Raw genomic sequence first — 16,243 nt, 5'->3', positions numbered from 1 at the left:
AGCAAGCTTTCATGGTCAAAACATATAGACTCAATGGTTGCTAAAATGGGGAGAAGTCGGTCGATAATAAAGCGCTGCTCTACCTTAACAGCACTATCAACAAGGCAGGTCCCACAGGCCGTAGTGTTGTCGCACCTGGACTACTGCCCAGCTATGTTGTCATGTGCAGCAAAGAAGGACGTTGGTAAATTTGCAGTTGGTCCAGAACAGCGCAGCACGTATCGCACTTAAATGTACGCATCGCACTTAGATGTACGCGGATGGAATGTGTCAGTAACATGCATGTCAGTCTCTCCTGGCTCAAAGTTGAGGAGAGATTGACTGCATCACTATTGGCCTTTGTGCGAGGTGTTGTTGAAGGTACCGAACTCTGTTCAAGCAATTGGTACTCATCTGGTACAACACAGACGGGCAACCAGAGTTCTCCTCACAGTCCCCAGGTCCAGAACAGAGGCTGGGAAACTAACCGTATTAAATAAAGCCATGACTACATGTACCTCTCTGCCACCCCAGGTAGCTCAAGCTAGCAGAAAACCAGTTTAATAAAATGGCTGGGTCTTTCCACAGTAAACATTATTTTCAGTTTTTTTTATTTTTTTATCTTGTTGCACTGTACTATGTATTATACCTAGATATTGTGTATGTACTGATATTTAGACTGTGTGATGTTTTAAATGTATGTGTTTGTCCTTGACTTAATAATGTTCTGTACTATGCATTATTTCATGTGGACCCCAGGAAGAGTAGCTGATGCCTTTGCAGTGGCTATAGGGGATCCTAATAAATAACAATATTTATTGGTCCTCATAGGTATACTAGTGCTAGAAATTGGTACCGGAGTGTTTATTATCTATGCATGGTCACTTTAACTCTATCTACAAGTACATATTACCTCAATGACCTCGACTAACCGGTGCCCCCCCCGCACATTGATTCTGTACCGGTACCCCCTGTATATAGCCTTGCTTTTTATTTCACTGCTGCTGTTAAATTATTTGTTACTTTTATTTTATTTTACTTATCTATTTTTTTACTTAACACGTTTTTTCTTAAAGCATTGCTGGTTGATGGCTTTTAAGTAAGCATTCCACTGTACGGTCTACACCTGTTGTATTTGGCGAATGTGACCAATACAATTTTGATTTGATAACTGTATTCCCCCCCCCCCTCACTAATGTATACTCACTAAGGCCAGTGGGTTTTATAACTGTTGCATATGGACATTGACTTTGTGGACCTCCTTCCACTTTGAAGTCCTTATCCAGCATGTTTCTCTTTGAAAGGCACTTAGCTAGAGTTCTTGCTAGTTAGTTCAGGATCAGACGGAAGTCATGACCTCCCTCTTCGTCTTTGTATTACGACATTCATAAAGAGGGCCTCGGTTTGTTTCGAGCTAGTGCCAACGATCAGAATGGTCATCTGCAGTAGCCTATGCTTGCCGTGCTGAGGTATATTCAGTGCCAAAAAGCGTCTCTTATGTAAAACATATTGCTTAATCTCTCGAAGGGTGTTATCAGCCGTTTTTCCCAGGCTGTAGGGCCATGCCACGGCTAATCCAGGAGCATGTGGCCTGACTTAGGGCTCCACGGCTGTTTGATCTCTACATTTTGTTTTTCTCTCCTCTATCAGTCCCTCTCTCTCTCGGCCTCCGGAGATAGCCTACACGCATTTTATCTAGGGCTCTCCTTTACCTCCCAATCTGATTTCATCTCTAGTTCCCCTCTACCTTCTGGTCGGTGGATGAATGCCAACTCTAATGTCAACACCGTGGTCTTGTCTGTTATGAGATATAACGTTTGTGCGGTCTCCACTCAGGATGACTTGACGCTGCAATTTTGGTAATAGCGGTCTCTGAGATTGAGTGAGTCTTGACTGACTACTGCTTTGGACTATTGCTTAGAGTTAGGGACTCCTACCACAGCTTAAGGTGAGTTTGACTGGGTGAATCATGTTGTTTTGACAGGTTGGGATTGAACCGAACGCTGCTCATAAAATAAATGGATATGGCAAGGAGCTCTTTCTTTATTTGCCGTTTGTAAAAAGCTTGGTTTTATTAACACATTCCTGCCATTTGTATTGGTTGTACAAACCTCTTTTTACTTCACCTCTAGCAAACTTGGGTCTTTTTTCACTTGTATAATCAATTCACTTCAATTCAACTTTATTTGCATCTGTTTAACAAATGAATGTTCATTTGAATGAATCTAATACCACAAAATGTACAGTCGAGGGACACATGAATCTCAGCCATGGTTTACAGTGCCATGTCTGGTACTTGGCTCAGCAGAAGCTCTATAAGGGGGGGGGGGGGGTTCACATGCACTAAACAAAAGCAGAAGCAGGGGGTCCAGGATCCTGACCTGAGAGCAGAGGGGCAGGTGACCACGGACTAAGGCCACTGGTGGGGGTGATATACAACTGGATGTCAGCACTGCCGGGAACAAAGCCCAGCAACAATGCACTGTAAGTAGGAGGGGAAGTGATAAAGAAAGCATATTGAGCTGAGAGCACGACTACAACAAACACTTTTCCCTCCGAATTCTTCCATGAATTATGACAGCCCGTCATTAGGTCATGGGTTATTGTTAGCTTTTCTATCCCAGTGTCCAAGAACAGGCGAGGGGCAAAAAAGAGAAGGACCGCAGTTATAGGTTTTTGAAGGCGTGTTTATCCTGAAGTCGAGTCTGCATACGTTTCACAACAACCTGAATGAAAGTCAGTCAACTATGTGGGTGGCTGAATTGCTGCTGCTGCCGAGGGCCTCCTTAATTCCAAAGAGTGCTCAACCTCAGAGCGGTGTATAAAAGCCTGACTGTCCACCGTCAACTGTTTTCATCCTGAGAGCAAACTTGCTCTGTGACATTTAAGAGAAAAGTGTTAAAGATGAAACAAACCTGCTACTCACTAATGCTTAGTTTTTTCCAGTGGACCCTGGAACATGTCTTTTGATAGCTGGTTTCAAACTCAGAGTTTAGGCCAATTCCTTTTTATATTACTGTCAATTTTGGGCTCATGGACAAAATGATAGTTAAGAAATGACCCACAGGTACACTACAGGGTCCGTCTGTATGCTCTAGGCAGAAAGGTCAGTTGATGTCTTTTTGTGTGACTGATTGGCTGTGTCTTGTCTCCAATTTCACAGGTTAGAGTGGTTTGGTTTTGTGGGTAGCCCCTGGAGAAGTGGGTGGGTCCCCTCCTTCAGTAGCCGAGTGAACTCTCATCTTGTGGTCTCTTCTTGCCTCCAGGCTGGGAAATGTGTCATCGGGTGTTCCAATTATACGGCAGCATCTTCTCTGAAGGCCTTCCATGTGTTTGATCAAGTGCTTTGTGAGACCTGGCCAAACTGGTGAACTGTATTTCAGGACAGGCCTGAAGAATGTCACACATATTTGTGTTATAACATTGCCCCAGACAGCTTTGTGAACTGATTTCACTCAGAACATTGTTGTTAGAAAACCAAGCTTTTTATGAGCCCCTTGTAGAAAGGGCTTCTTGAAGTACGGCTACAAACTGCCTGTGGGACTGTGTGATTATTGGCCTGTTATACAACATTGACAGTGGTGCAGGTTTGTCGTGATGTGCGGAAGTCGCTTAACCTTAACCCTGCCTGCCTACCAGTCTCACATTTTAACAGTAAAAAGTTTTGCACTGGCAAGTTCTTATTCTTCTCTCCAAGCCACATGTGGCGGGGCCAACTGTGGTCAAATGATGGCCTTGTTCTCGTTCTCTACATAGCATAACCACGAACCAGAGACTATGCTTGGTAATCAAATGAAGACCAACAATGCAGGGTTCACCCGGCTGTGGAGAAGTCTAATATGACCGCAGATATGATCTGACTGAGCCTACCAGGGGGTTCTGAACAGTAGCGTAGCTCACAAATAAATACAAGTTCTGTCAACCATGGTGGTTCCAGCGACTCTTTGAGCATTCAGAAACCGATGGTACATTTTCAAGAGTGCAATGACAAGTTATATTTGTATTTTGACAATTGACAAGAATCTGAATCCAGGGATGTCTCAAACCTAAACTTACAAAATGACTGTCAAAATGCTCACCATTGTTCCTTCTGTTTTCAGTCTAAAGTCTCTTTGTTTGACAGACTTCTTGATTTTCTTCAACAGGTCAAACTTTTCAATGTTCCCAACTACACATGCTATCAGCCAGTTGCCCTATAGTCCCCCCTGGGTGTGTTTATACGTGGGAAGATTTTAGAGAAAGGGTTCAGGGCCTTTGATCGAAGTGTCTAATGATGGTTCTCTCCTGTCTGTCTCCCAGGGGTCCAGGTTCGTGTCGTGAGAGGGAGAGCTACAGAGGGGAGGAGGAACGTCTGGGGGCGTCGCTGCCCGGGTTCTCAAGGTAACACCTGGATCTCTTCTGATATCTGTCATGGCTCTAGAGTATGTGTCCCAGTCTGTCTGGCTATTAAGGCTCTATGTAAATCTGTCTGACCATTGAGACTTTAGTTATGTCACTCTGTTTGTACAACTCCCCCTACAGTCTCACCTACCCACTCTGAAGTTATACAGAGTGGCGTTAAACAAAGCATGTGTGTCCATGTATGCTGACGATTCAACGATTTAGTGACCATTTCAGTGACGGCTATTGAAGTCACTGAAACCCTTATCAAAGAGTTGCAGTCTACTTTGGAATGGGTAGCCAGTAATAAACTGGTCCCGAACATCTCTAAAACTAAGAGCATTGTATTTGGTATAAATCATTCCCTAAGTTCTAGACTTCAGTGGAATCTGGTAATGAATGGTGTGGCTATTGAACAAGGAGGCAATTACTTGGTGTTACCTTAGATTGTAAACTGTCATGGTCAAAACATATCGATTCAATGGTTGTAAAGATGGTGAGAGGTCTGTCTGTAATAAGATATGCTCTGCTTTTGTGACACCACACTCCACAAAGCAAGTCCTCTAATTTTATCATATTTTGATTATTGTCCAGTCATATGGTCAAGTGCTGCAAAGAAAGACTTAGTTAAACTGCAGCTGGCCCAGAACAGAGCGGCATGTCATGCTCTTCATTGTAATCAGAGGGCTAATATTAATACTATGCATGCCAGTCTCTCTTGCCTAAGAGTTGTGGAAAGACTGAGTGACTTGTTTTTATAAGAAACATTGTGTTGGAGATTCCATATTGTTTGCATAGTCAACTTCCACGTGGGCACTTATACACGCACTTACCCCACCAGACATGCCACCATGGGTCTTTTCACAGTCCCCAGGTTCAGAACAAATTCAAGGAATCGTACAGTATTATACAGGGCCATGAGTAATATGGAACTCCCATCTTATATAGCGCAAGTGAACAGAAAAAACAAATAAAGCAACACCTCTCCCCCTTGTGACCTATTTGTTGTTTATGTACTGACATGTACGTGTAACTGAGATGCGTGTGTGCGCACACACACACTATGTTTTTAAATGTATGTAAATTGTGAAGTCTTTTATAAGATTAAATGGTGACATGAACGTTTGATTCTTATTGAAGAGATGGTCCGGACTGGCTAGGCCTACTTCAGCGAACTCACACAAGCACACCCCCGTAAAAGCACCCGTCAATCAAAGCCACCAGCGTATGTCAGACACAAGCAAATATTTCTCCTTTCAACTTTGTGCATGACACAATTTTTCCAACAATTGTTTACAGAGATTATTTCACTTATACTGTATCACAATTCCAGTGGGTCAGAGTTGACATACACTAAGTTGACTGTGCCTTTAAACAGCTTGGAAAATTCCAGAAAATGAAGTCATGGCTTCAGAAGCTTCTGATAGGCTAATTGACATAATTTGAGTCAATTGGAGATGTACCTGTGGATGCATTTCAATGCCTACCTTCAAACTCAGTGCCTCTTTGCTTGACATCATGGGAAAAGCCAAAGAAATCAGCTAAGACCTAAAATTGTAGACCTTCACAAGTCTGGTTCATCCTTGAGAGCAATTTCCAAATGCCTGAAGGTACCACGTTCATCTGTACAAACAATAGTACGCAAGTATAAACGCCATGGGACCACGCAGCCGTCATACTGTTCATGAAGGAGACTCGTTCTGTCTCCTAGAGATGAACGTACTTTGGTGCGAAAAGTGCAAATCAATCCCAGAACGACAGCAAAGGACTTTGTGAAGATGCTGGAGGAAACGGGTACAAAATTATTTATATCCACAGTAAAACGAGTCCTATATCGATATAACCTGAAAGGCCGCTCAGCAAGGAAGAAGCCACTGCTCCAAAACTGCCATAAAAAAGCCAGACTACGGTTTGCACCTGCACATGGGAACTAAGATCATACTTTTTAGAGAAATGTCCTCTGGTCCAATGAAACAAAAATAGAACTGATTGGCCATAATGACCATCGTTTTGTTTGGAGGAAAAAGGGGGAGGCTTGCAAGCCGAAGAACACCATCCCAACCCTGAAGCACACCACCCCAACCCTGAAGCACGGGGGTGGCAGCAACATGTTGTGGGGGTGCTTTGCGGCAGGAGAGACAGGTGTACTTCACAAAATAGATGGCGTCATGAGGCAGGAAAATTATGTGGATATGGGTCTTCCAAATGGACAATGACCTCAAGCAACTTATTGTGGGAAGCTTGTGGAAAGCTACCCAAAACGTTTGACCCAAGTTAAACAATTTAAAAGGCAATGCTACCAAATACTAATTGAGTGTATGTAAACTTTTGACCCACTGGGAATGTTATGAAAGAAATACAACCTGAAATCATTCTCAACTATTATTCTGACATTTCACATTCTTAAAATAAAGTGGCGATCCTAACTGACTTAAGACGGGGAATTTCTACTCGGATGAAATGTCAGGAATTGTGAAAACTGAGTTTAAATGTATTTGGCTATGTAAACTTGAACCTTCAACTGTACAAGGTATCTGGACACTGCTTCAAATGAGTGGTTTCAGCTATTTCAGCCACACCCTTTCTTGACAGGTGTATAAAATTGAGCACACAGCCATGCACTTTCCATAGACAAACGTTGGCAGCATAATGGCCTATTGAAGAGCTCAGTGACTTTCAACATGGCAACGTCATAGGATGCCACCTTTCCAATAAGTCAGTTTGTCAATTTCTGCCTCGCTAGAGCTGCCCCAATCAACTGCAAGTGCTGTTCTTGTGAAGTGGAAACATCTAGGAGCAATGGCTTAGCTGAAAAGTGTTAGGCCACACAAGCTCACAGAACGGGACCTCTGAAGCGTGTAAAAATCATCTGTCCTCGGTTGCAACACTCACTGCAGAGTTCCAAACTGCCTCTGAAAGCAACTTCAGCACAAGAACTGTTCGTCTGGAGCTTCATGAAATGGGTTTCCGTGGCCGAGCAGCTGCACACAAGCTGAAGATCACCAAGCGCAATGCCATACGTCAACTGGAGTGGTGTAAAGCTCGCTGCCATTGCACTTTGGAGCAATGGAAACGCGTTCTCTGGAGTGATGAATCACGCTTAACCATCTTGGCAGTCTGACAGATGAACCTGGGTTTGGCGGATACCATGAGAAACGACCTGCCTTAATGCATGGTGCCAACTATAAAGTTTGGAGGCGAAATAATGATCTAAGGCTGTTTGTTTTTCATGGTTCTGGCTTGGCCCCTTAGTTCCAGTTAAGGGAAATATTAACGCTACAGCATACAATGACATTCTAGACTATTCTGTGCTTCCAGCTTTGTGGCAACAATTTGGGGTTAGGCCCTTTCCTGTTTCAGCATGACAATGTCCTCACTAATGCGCTTGTGGCTGAATGGAAGCAAGTCCCTGCAGCAATGTTCCAACATCTAGTGGAAAGCCTTCCCAGAAGAGTGGAGGCTGTTATAGCAGCAAAGGGGGGAACTACTCCATATTAATGCCCATGATTTCGGAATTAATTGTTCGATTGAGTAGGTATCCACAGACTTTTGGTAATGTAGTTAATTTCATGGGAAAATGTTTAAACTCTGTATTTCACCAGTGCTTTCCCTTAGTTAAACCACGTAAGAGAGCAGTAGATGGGTTCTGAAAACCTTGGTTTACAACTGGTCTTAAAAAATCCTCAGTTAAAAAAACAAACATTCAAGTTGTATAAAAAGTTGGTCACAAATCCCTATCCCCTGAATTCTGCAAATTTACAAAAAGTATAACACATTTTACTCGCCTACTTCGAATTTCCTCCCAAAATATTTTACTACTGTGAAGCATGGGGGTGGAAACATCATGCTTTGGGGCTGTTTTTCTGCAAAGGGACCAGGACGACTGATCCGTATAAAGGAAAGAATGAATGGGGCCATGTATCGTGAGATTTTGAGTGAAAACCTCCTTCCATCAGCAAGGGCATTGAAGATTAAACGTGGCTGGGTCTTTCAGCATGACAATGATCCTAAACACACCGCCCGGGCAACGAAGGAGTGGCTACGTAAGAAGCATTAAGGTCCTGGAGTGGCCTAGCCAGTCTCCAGATCTCAACCCCATAGAAAATATTTGGAGGGAGTTGAAAGTCCGTGTTGCCCAGCAACAGCCCCAAAACATCACTGCTCTAGAGGAGATCTGCATGGAGGAATGGGCCAAAATACCAGCAACAGTGTGTGAAAACCTTGTGAAAACTTACAGAAAATGTTTGACCTCTGTCATTGCCAACAAAGGGTATATAACAAAGTATTGAGAAACTTTTGTTATTGAGCAAATACTTATTTTCCACCATCATTTGCAAATAAATTCATTAAAAATCCTACAATATGATTTTCTGGAGAATTTTTTTCTTCTCATTTTGTCTGTCATAGTTGAAGTGTACCTATGATGAAAATTACAGGCCTCTCATCTTTTTAAGTGGGAGAACTTGCACAATTGGTGGCTGACTAAATACTTTTTTGCCCCACTGTACATCTTCCCCAAATCAATGCAAACTGGTATTGTTCCTGAAGATGAAAAAATTGCCAAAGTTATCCTACCTCTATAAATCTGGGGATCCCAGTTATTTTACAAATAATCGGCCAATATCTGTATTACCACGTTTTTCTAAAATCCTGGAAAAATTGGTGTATAAGAGAATGTTGAAACATTTAAATGAACTCTGTATCCTATATGAGCACCAATATGGTTTTTATTGTATTCACATGCGTAACAGAATGTGGAGAATGTCAAGGGGTCTGAATACTTTCCGAAGGCACTGTATATCACAAGTAGTACATTTACCATTAATTCCTATAATTTCTCATCTACAATGTTTGTTACTTTGGTTAGGGTTGTTTTATTTTTATGCATTCAATATTATTATTCCATTCTTCCAGTTGTCATTATCGGAGTGGACACATTGTTTGCAGAGTGCACAACCTATGCTACACTTGTGAGAAACAAGTTTTGGCTTATTTAATTCCATTTATGAGTTCTGTCAATTTATTCATTGTCTTTTGTCTGGGGCGCTCCTGTCAATGTTGAGTAAGGACGCGCACGCATAGAAGTAGGCTTATAGGCTACCTGGTCTGCACGCAATGTAGACATACAATGGTTCCCATTTGGGGATCTGATAGTATTTCTGATTGCCTTAACGCACCACCACTAATGACCTGTGGAGCTTCTCAAAGTAATGTTTTCTTCACCTCAATCAGCAAACAAACGACGTCTCTTTTTACATCCATTGAGAATTACAATAGTTCTATGTATTTGAAAAATCTTTCCAGCTCTTTCCGTTTCGATAATCACTCCGCATGAAAGGGAAACATGTCATGCTCTGATCCAGTGGAAACGTCATAAAATATGCCTACCTGATTACTTCTTATCAGTGCTTGACTTGGACTGAATTAGGTTCCGGTACTCATTTTGGGTGCTAGTACTGTTTTATATTTAGGTGCAGGAGCTCCACAATACTTTTGAGCTAATATTCTACATAACAAGAACAGAAGCTCAAGCAGTAGAAAATTAGGTGCCGGTACTTAGCTCAGGTGAGCTCCTGCCCAAGTCGAGCACTGCTTATTATCGCTTACGCAAATAGTCTACAGCTGTGTCTGTCCCGAGCTCACTGACTCTGGAAAATAAGTATAGCTAGCGCAAGCTTCAGGCCGGACCCAAATTAATAGTTGATGCAATGTTTCAAGTTCGTTGCAGACAGGCTATCAAATCAAATTTATTTATATAGCCCTTCGTCCATCAGCTGAAATCTCAAAGTGCTGTACAGAAACCCAGCCTAAAACCCCAAACAGCAAGCAATGCAGGTGTAGAAGCACGGTGGCTAGGAAAAACTCCCTAGAAAGGCCAAAACCTAGGAAGAAACCTAGAGAGGAACCAGGCTATGTGGGGTGGCCAGTCCTCTTCTGGCTGTGCCGGGTGGAGATTATAACAGAACATGGCCAAGATGTTCAAATGTTCATAAATGACCAGCATGGTCAAATAATAATAATCCCAGGCAGAACAGTTGAAACTGGAGCAGCAGCAAGGCCAGGTGGACTGGGGACAGCAAGGAGTCATCATGTCAGGTAGTCCTGAGGCATGGTCCTAGGGCTCAGGTCCTCAGAGAGAGAAAGAAAGAGTGAAAGAGAGAATTAGAGAGAGCATACTTAAATTCACACAGGACACCGGATAGGACAGGAGAAGTACTCCAGATATAACAAACTGACCCTAGCCCCCCGACACACAAACTACTGCAGCATAAATACTGGAGGCTGAGACAGGAGGGGTCAGGAGACACTGTGGCCCCATCCGAGGACACCCCCGGACAGGGCCAAACAGGAATAATATAACCCCACCAACTTTTCCAAAGCACAGCCCCCACACCACTAGAGGGATATCTTCAACCGCCAACTTACCATCCTGAGACAAGGCCATGTATAGCCCACAAAGATCTCCGCCACAGCACAACCCAAGGGGGGGCGCCAACCCAGACAGGAAGATAACATCAGTGACTCAATCCACTCAAGTGACGCACCCCTCCTAGGGACGGTATGAAAGAGCCCTAGTAAGCCAGTGACTCAGCCCCTGTAATAGGGTTAGAGGCAGAGAATCCCAGTGGAAAGAGGGGAACCGGCCAGGCAGAGACCGCAAGGGCGGTTCGTTGCTCCAGAGCCTTTCCGTTCACCTTCACACTCCTGGGCCAGACTACACTCAATCATATGGCCCACTGAAGAGATGAGTCTTCAGTAAAGACTTAAAGGTTGAGACCGAGTTTGCGTCTCTCACATGGGTAGGCAGACCACTCCATAAAAATGGAGCTCTGTAGGAGAAAGCCCTGCCTCCAGCTGTTTGCTTAGAAATTCTAGGGACAATTAGGAGGCCTGCGTCTTGTGACCGTAGCGTACGTGTAGGTATGTACGGCAGGACCAAATCAGAGAGATAGGTAGGAGCAAATCCATGTAATGCTTTGTAGGTTAGCAGTAGAACCTTGAAATCAGCCCTTGCCTTGACAGGAAGCCAGTGTAGGGAGGCTAGCACTGGAGTAATATGATACATTTTTTTTGGTTCTAGTCAGGATTCTAGCAGCCATATTTAGCATTAACTGAAGTTTATTTAGTGCTTTATCCGGGTAGCCGGAAAGTCGAGCATTGCAGTAGTCTAACCTAGAAGTGACAAAAGCATGGATACATTTTTCTGCATTTTTGGACAAAGTTTCTGATTTTTGCAATGTTACGAGTAGCCAATGTGATTTCTAGGATATTTATTTTGATCAGGTTATTTTCAACCTGCAGGATGTTTTTATTTGTTGGCCTTTTACATAGTTTTTAGGTTTATAATTTTCATTTAGATTTTGATAGAATTTTGATTAACCACATGACAATGATTTTGAGATATGAAGAAGTTATTATGAATTAAATAAAACTGTTTCACAAAAATGTGCATAGGCACACAGATCGGTAGAAATGGTAAGATAAATTGTGCCGACTCCTTGTTCGGCCTATTACCGGCAACTTCAGGAGAGTAACAGGTTTGACTACACCGCTCGCTTCATGTTCGCAAGCGTTGAAAAATAAATGTAGGAATCTATGTTGTTCAATTATTGTACCCACACTGCTCGTGCGTGCCAACTAGCGTCTGCATTGACATGGGCTAAAATAGTTAAGTTCTATTTCTGACGCAGATCGCGCTGCAAGTCCTGCCTCTCCCATCTCCTCATTGGTTTATAGAAGCAGGTACCCACGTGCCATCTGCTCATTGGTTATACCCAAGTGGGTGACTGAAAGGCAAATGAGGTCAGTGGCAGTAATGCACCTAATTTATGAAAGTTTAGAGAAGTCTAGAGAAGAAAAGGCCTGGAAGGAAGAGATATGACTAGAAACTATTCGGTTGACCATTTTATGTGTGGATTAATTGGCAGAGCACACAAATGTGGAATAAGTCAGTGTATGAATACATTCTGAAGGCACTATGTTTACCAAACATGCCAAAGAAACATTAACTGCTCTATTCCTCTTTAGCTGGACTTAAAAGGTGAGGTGTTGATGTTTTAGTCACAGCAGAGATTTTATTTTTACCTTTTATTTAACTAGGCAAGTCAGTTAAGAACAAATTCTTATTTACAATGACAGCCTAGGAACAGTGGGTTAACTGCCTTGTTCAGGGGCAGAACGACATATTTTTACCTTGTCAGCTCAGGGATTCGATCATACCTTTCGGTTACTGGCCCAACGCTCTAACCACCTACCTGCTGCCCCATAAATGTGTTGGGTTGGTTAGACCGTAGTCACGCCTCTGTTTTATTAGTGCTAAAATATAGATGAAATGGATGTATCTGTTCTGTATCCACATTAATAATCCCCACATTATATGGCTGGTAATATTTTTATTTTTTATGGTGACAAAATCAATGGATGATGATGCCTTAAATTACCTCAGTTTTTGCATTGACTTCAGTGCCAACCATCCAGCAATGTTTTAATAATGAATGGCCTCAAAAGTCCCACACTGGTATTCTGTATACCCTGTCTGGGACTGTTATGAACTGTCTGTTTGTCTTTAATACACTGCCCATGTCATTTCCACACACCATAGGGTGGCCTGCACAGCGGCCCGTCGCCCTCCCTGGACTCCTGACCTGCTGTAAAATAGTAGGAAGGGCTTGGTCCCAAGCTAAATATCCTGCTGTGTGCCAGGGAAAGAAAGGGCTGAGTGCTGTGGGCAGATAAGATCAGGGCCGGGGGCCAGTGGCATAGTGCAGGGGAGCGCGGCAGCGGGGCGGCCCAACCCAGCGCCGGCCCTGACAGCCAGCCAGGGTTAGCCCTGCTGCTGAGTCCCCTTCTTTTCTCCCTCTCTCCCCTTTCACACTGCTCTTTCTCTGCGTCTCTCTCTCAATCTCTTTTCCCTTGTCGCTCCATTGTTGTTACAACAATGTCCTGCCAAAAGCCCCTCTATATCGCTGCTGGCCGGCCTGCCTCCCTCATGCATCCTTTTTTTCTCCACCTTTGGGCCTAGAGAACAGGCAGTCCCCTGAGAGAACAGACAAAGTGTCTGCTCAGAGGCCTTGTTGGGGTAGGAATGGTTTCTGTAGTCTGTACCATGGCGATATACCCCCACTCCATATGTGGAAGCAGAAGGCACCTGCTGTTTGTAGTGCACTTCAATGGGGCACGACCTACATGAGGGGGAAAATATGTTGCTGCTGTCAAATATTTGGTGTGTGTAAAGAGGACGCACCTAATAAAAGTTGAGAGGCTTTGATGATTATAATAACCACTGGCAACATTGATGGCCATAAAGCTTCTCTGTTTTCAGTGACAAGTCTAATCCTGTAGAAGCGACTGAGCATTAGAGCTTTTTGTCCTTGAGTGCTGTCTGTGCGCACAGTACATTAATTTATCGCGATTCTCTCCAGCATGATATCTGACACCAGCCCGGCGATGGCTAAAGCCAACCTGTTATTTTTGTTGGGGGTGGGTGTTTAAACGCGTGTGTTATCCCCCCTGCTGCATCTAATCGCAGACATGCATGGGCCAGCCTGTTTCCTACCATAGCCCCAGACCTCAGCAGTGAGCCCAGCTAAATCTGGAAAACCAGTACCACACAACCGGCACATGTACAAAGAGAGGATGGACCTCCCTCCGGGTCACCCAGGCCTGCTATAATTTTTTAAATGTTTTAATAAAGGTATTTGTTATTTTCATTGACGCCTAGTGCCCCTGGCACAATGGCCTTTCAATGTGGAGGCATTCAACCTGCTGCCATCATGCTCTGGTGGGCATCATGGAATCTGGTTGGAATTCCAAGCCTTCCGTAGTGTGACTCTGGGGACCGTCCCTATCATGTTGTCAGGATATGAGAAAACATTCCATGGGTTAGGGCCTCCCGTGTGGCGCAGCAGTCTAAGGCGTTACTAAAGACCGGGTTCATTTCCCGGGCTGTGCCACAACCGGCCATGGTCAGGAGCCCCATAGGACAGCACACAATTGGCCCAGCGTCGTGCGGGTTAGAGGAGGGTTTGGCCGGTTGAGCTCATCGTGCTCTAGCGACTCCTTTTAGCAGGCCGGGAGCCTGCGGGCTGACCCCGGTCGCCATTAGAACGGTGTTTCCTCCGACACATTGGTGCGGCTGGTTTCCTGGTTAAGCTTGCGGGTGTTAAGGAGCGCGGTTGGGCAAGCCATGTTTCGGAGGACGCATGACTCCACCTTCGCCTCCCCCGAGCCTGTTGGGAAATTGCAGCGATGACACAGTAAATAACATTCCATGGTTTATTTTGTTTTTTTTCAGTTTGGGGCTGATATGGTGCTGATGTTGGAAGTTATGATTGCGTTCCATTACGGTGTCGTCTTTTGTCACTTTATGTCCATAACATTGAGAGTAATCTGGCCCTTAGGAGTTTAGCTAATTGTTTTGAAACAGACTGTTGCTGTAGACGCTACACATTTGTTGATTGAATAGATGCTTGTTTTTTAGCCAGATGCATGTTGAAGTTCTGTAGCGTCTCTTGCTGCATCTTTGATTCTCTTTCAGCTTTGGCTGTACTGGTTGATTCCAACTGCCTTCTTGACCCTGACATTCCCCTTCAAACCCTTTCCTCTTTTGTACAGAGAGGTCAGGTTCCACTCAAAAAGGTCATTGCAGAACACACACACAGACACACACTCCCACTGAGTCCTGAGTCATCAGATGGGTGTTACTCAATACCCCCCATGACTCTTCTCTCTCCCTCTCAGCTGTCGGGAAAGGAGCTTGTCACTGTCTGTGGGAGTGTTCCATACCGGTTGTCACAGCTGCACCACTCATGCTTTGTTTCAGGTGTTCTCCGGTCAACCGGCTGTCTGATCCTGTAGGGACCTGCAGAGGCAAACCTAGAATCATATGGCAAACCCAATGTCATACTGTAGGGATACTTACTTTAATGCATGTAACTTACAATGGGTTTTGACAATTTCGCTACCTTTTGGAAATAAAACACGGTTTATAAGAAGGATGGGATCCACCCAAATCATCATTTCCTGGATTCCTTTCACAGCATAATGAGGCTGCGTTGAGACAGTGACTTATCAATGACCCAAACCCAGCTCAGTTAATCCCTACCATTGTGACTCTGAGTTGTCATAATGCTTCCTCAAATGTACATTAAACCACGGGCGTTGGTAGACACAATGCAAGTATCTGTTGATCCTACAGCTATTGTATGCAGCAATCATGTGCCTATGAACCAGATTTATACTGTTAGCACTGAGGCGTTGTGCCCTAGTAGGAAGACACTGTGTGCAGCTCACCCTGCACTAAGATAAATAACATGAGCATATCTACTTCTGCTAAGCTTCCCAGGTAAAACAGTGAAAACAAGTAAGCATCCTAGACAAGTGCTCAAAATTGCCCATGTTAACATATGTAGCTTAAGAAACAAGGTTCATGAAATCAATAATTTGCTAATAACCGATGACATTCATATTCTGATTATCTCTGAAACTCACTTAAATAGTACCTTTTTTATACAGCGGTATCAATAAAATGTTATAACATTTACATAAAAGACAGAAATGCCATTGGACATGTTGCTGTTTTATATTCAGAACCACATTCCTGTAAATCTTAGACGATCTCATGATTTAAAAACTGTACTAGTAATATGCCTTCAGGTTCATCTGCCTCACCTAAAGCCCATTCGTGAGGGAAGCTGCTATAGACCACCAGGCTAACAATCAGGCTAACAATCAGTATCTGGATAATGTGTGAAATGCTTGATAATGTATGTGATATCAACAGAGGTGATTTTTAAATATCGACTGGCTTTCATCCAGCTGCCCACTCAAAAGCTTCAAAATGTAACCAGTGCCTCCAACCTTGTTCTGGTTATCAGTCAGGGTA

The 16,243-nt window shown here is 43.7% G+C and overlaps 1 protein-coding gene across 1 annotated transcript in view; it reads left to right on the top strand.

Moving 5' to 3' along the window:
- LOC115108205 (polyamine-transporting ATPase 13A3-like) overlaps nt 1-16,243 on the top strand; it is a 70,899-nt gene that overhangs the window by 21,664 nt on the left and 32,992 nt on the right. The window contains exon 2 of the mRNA XM_029632274.2: nt 4,279-4,359. The gene's annotated coding sequence lies outside the window, so the exon portion shown is untranslated. The remainder of the gene's footprint in view (nt 1-4,278; nt 4,360-16,243) is intronic.

The sequence above is a fragment of the Oncorhynchus nerka genome, linkage group LG24 (assembly GCF_034236695.1).
Source record: "Oncorhynchus nerka isolate Pitt River linkage group LG24, Oner_Uvic_2.0, whole genome shotgun sequence".
Taxonomy (NCBI): domain Eukaryota; kingdom Metazoa; phylum Chordata; class Actinopteri; order Salmoniformes; family Salmonidae; genus Oncorhynchus; species Oncorhynchus nerka.
The sequence above is the reverse complement of the archived record's forward strand: the minus strand, read 5'-3'. Positions and strand labels throughout refer to the sequence as shown.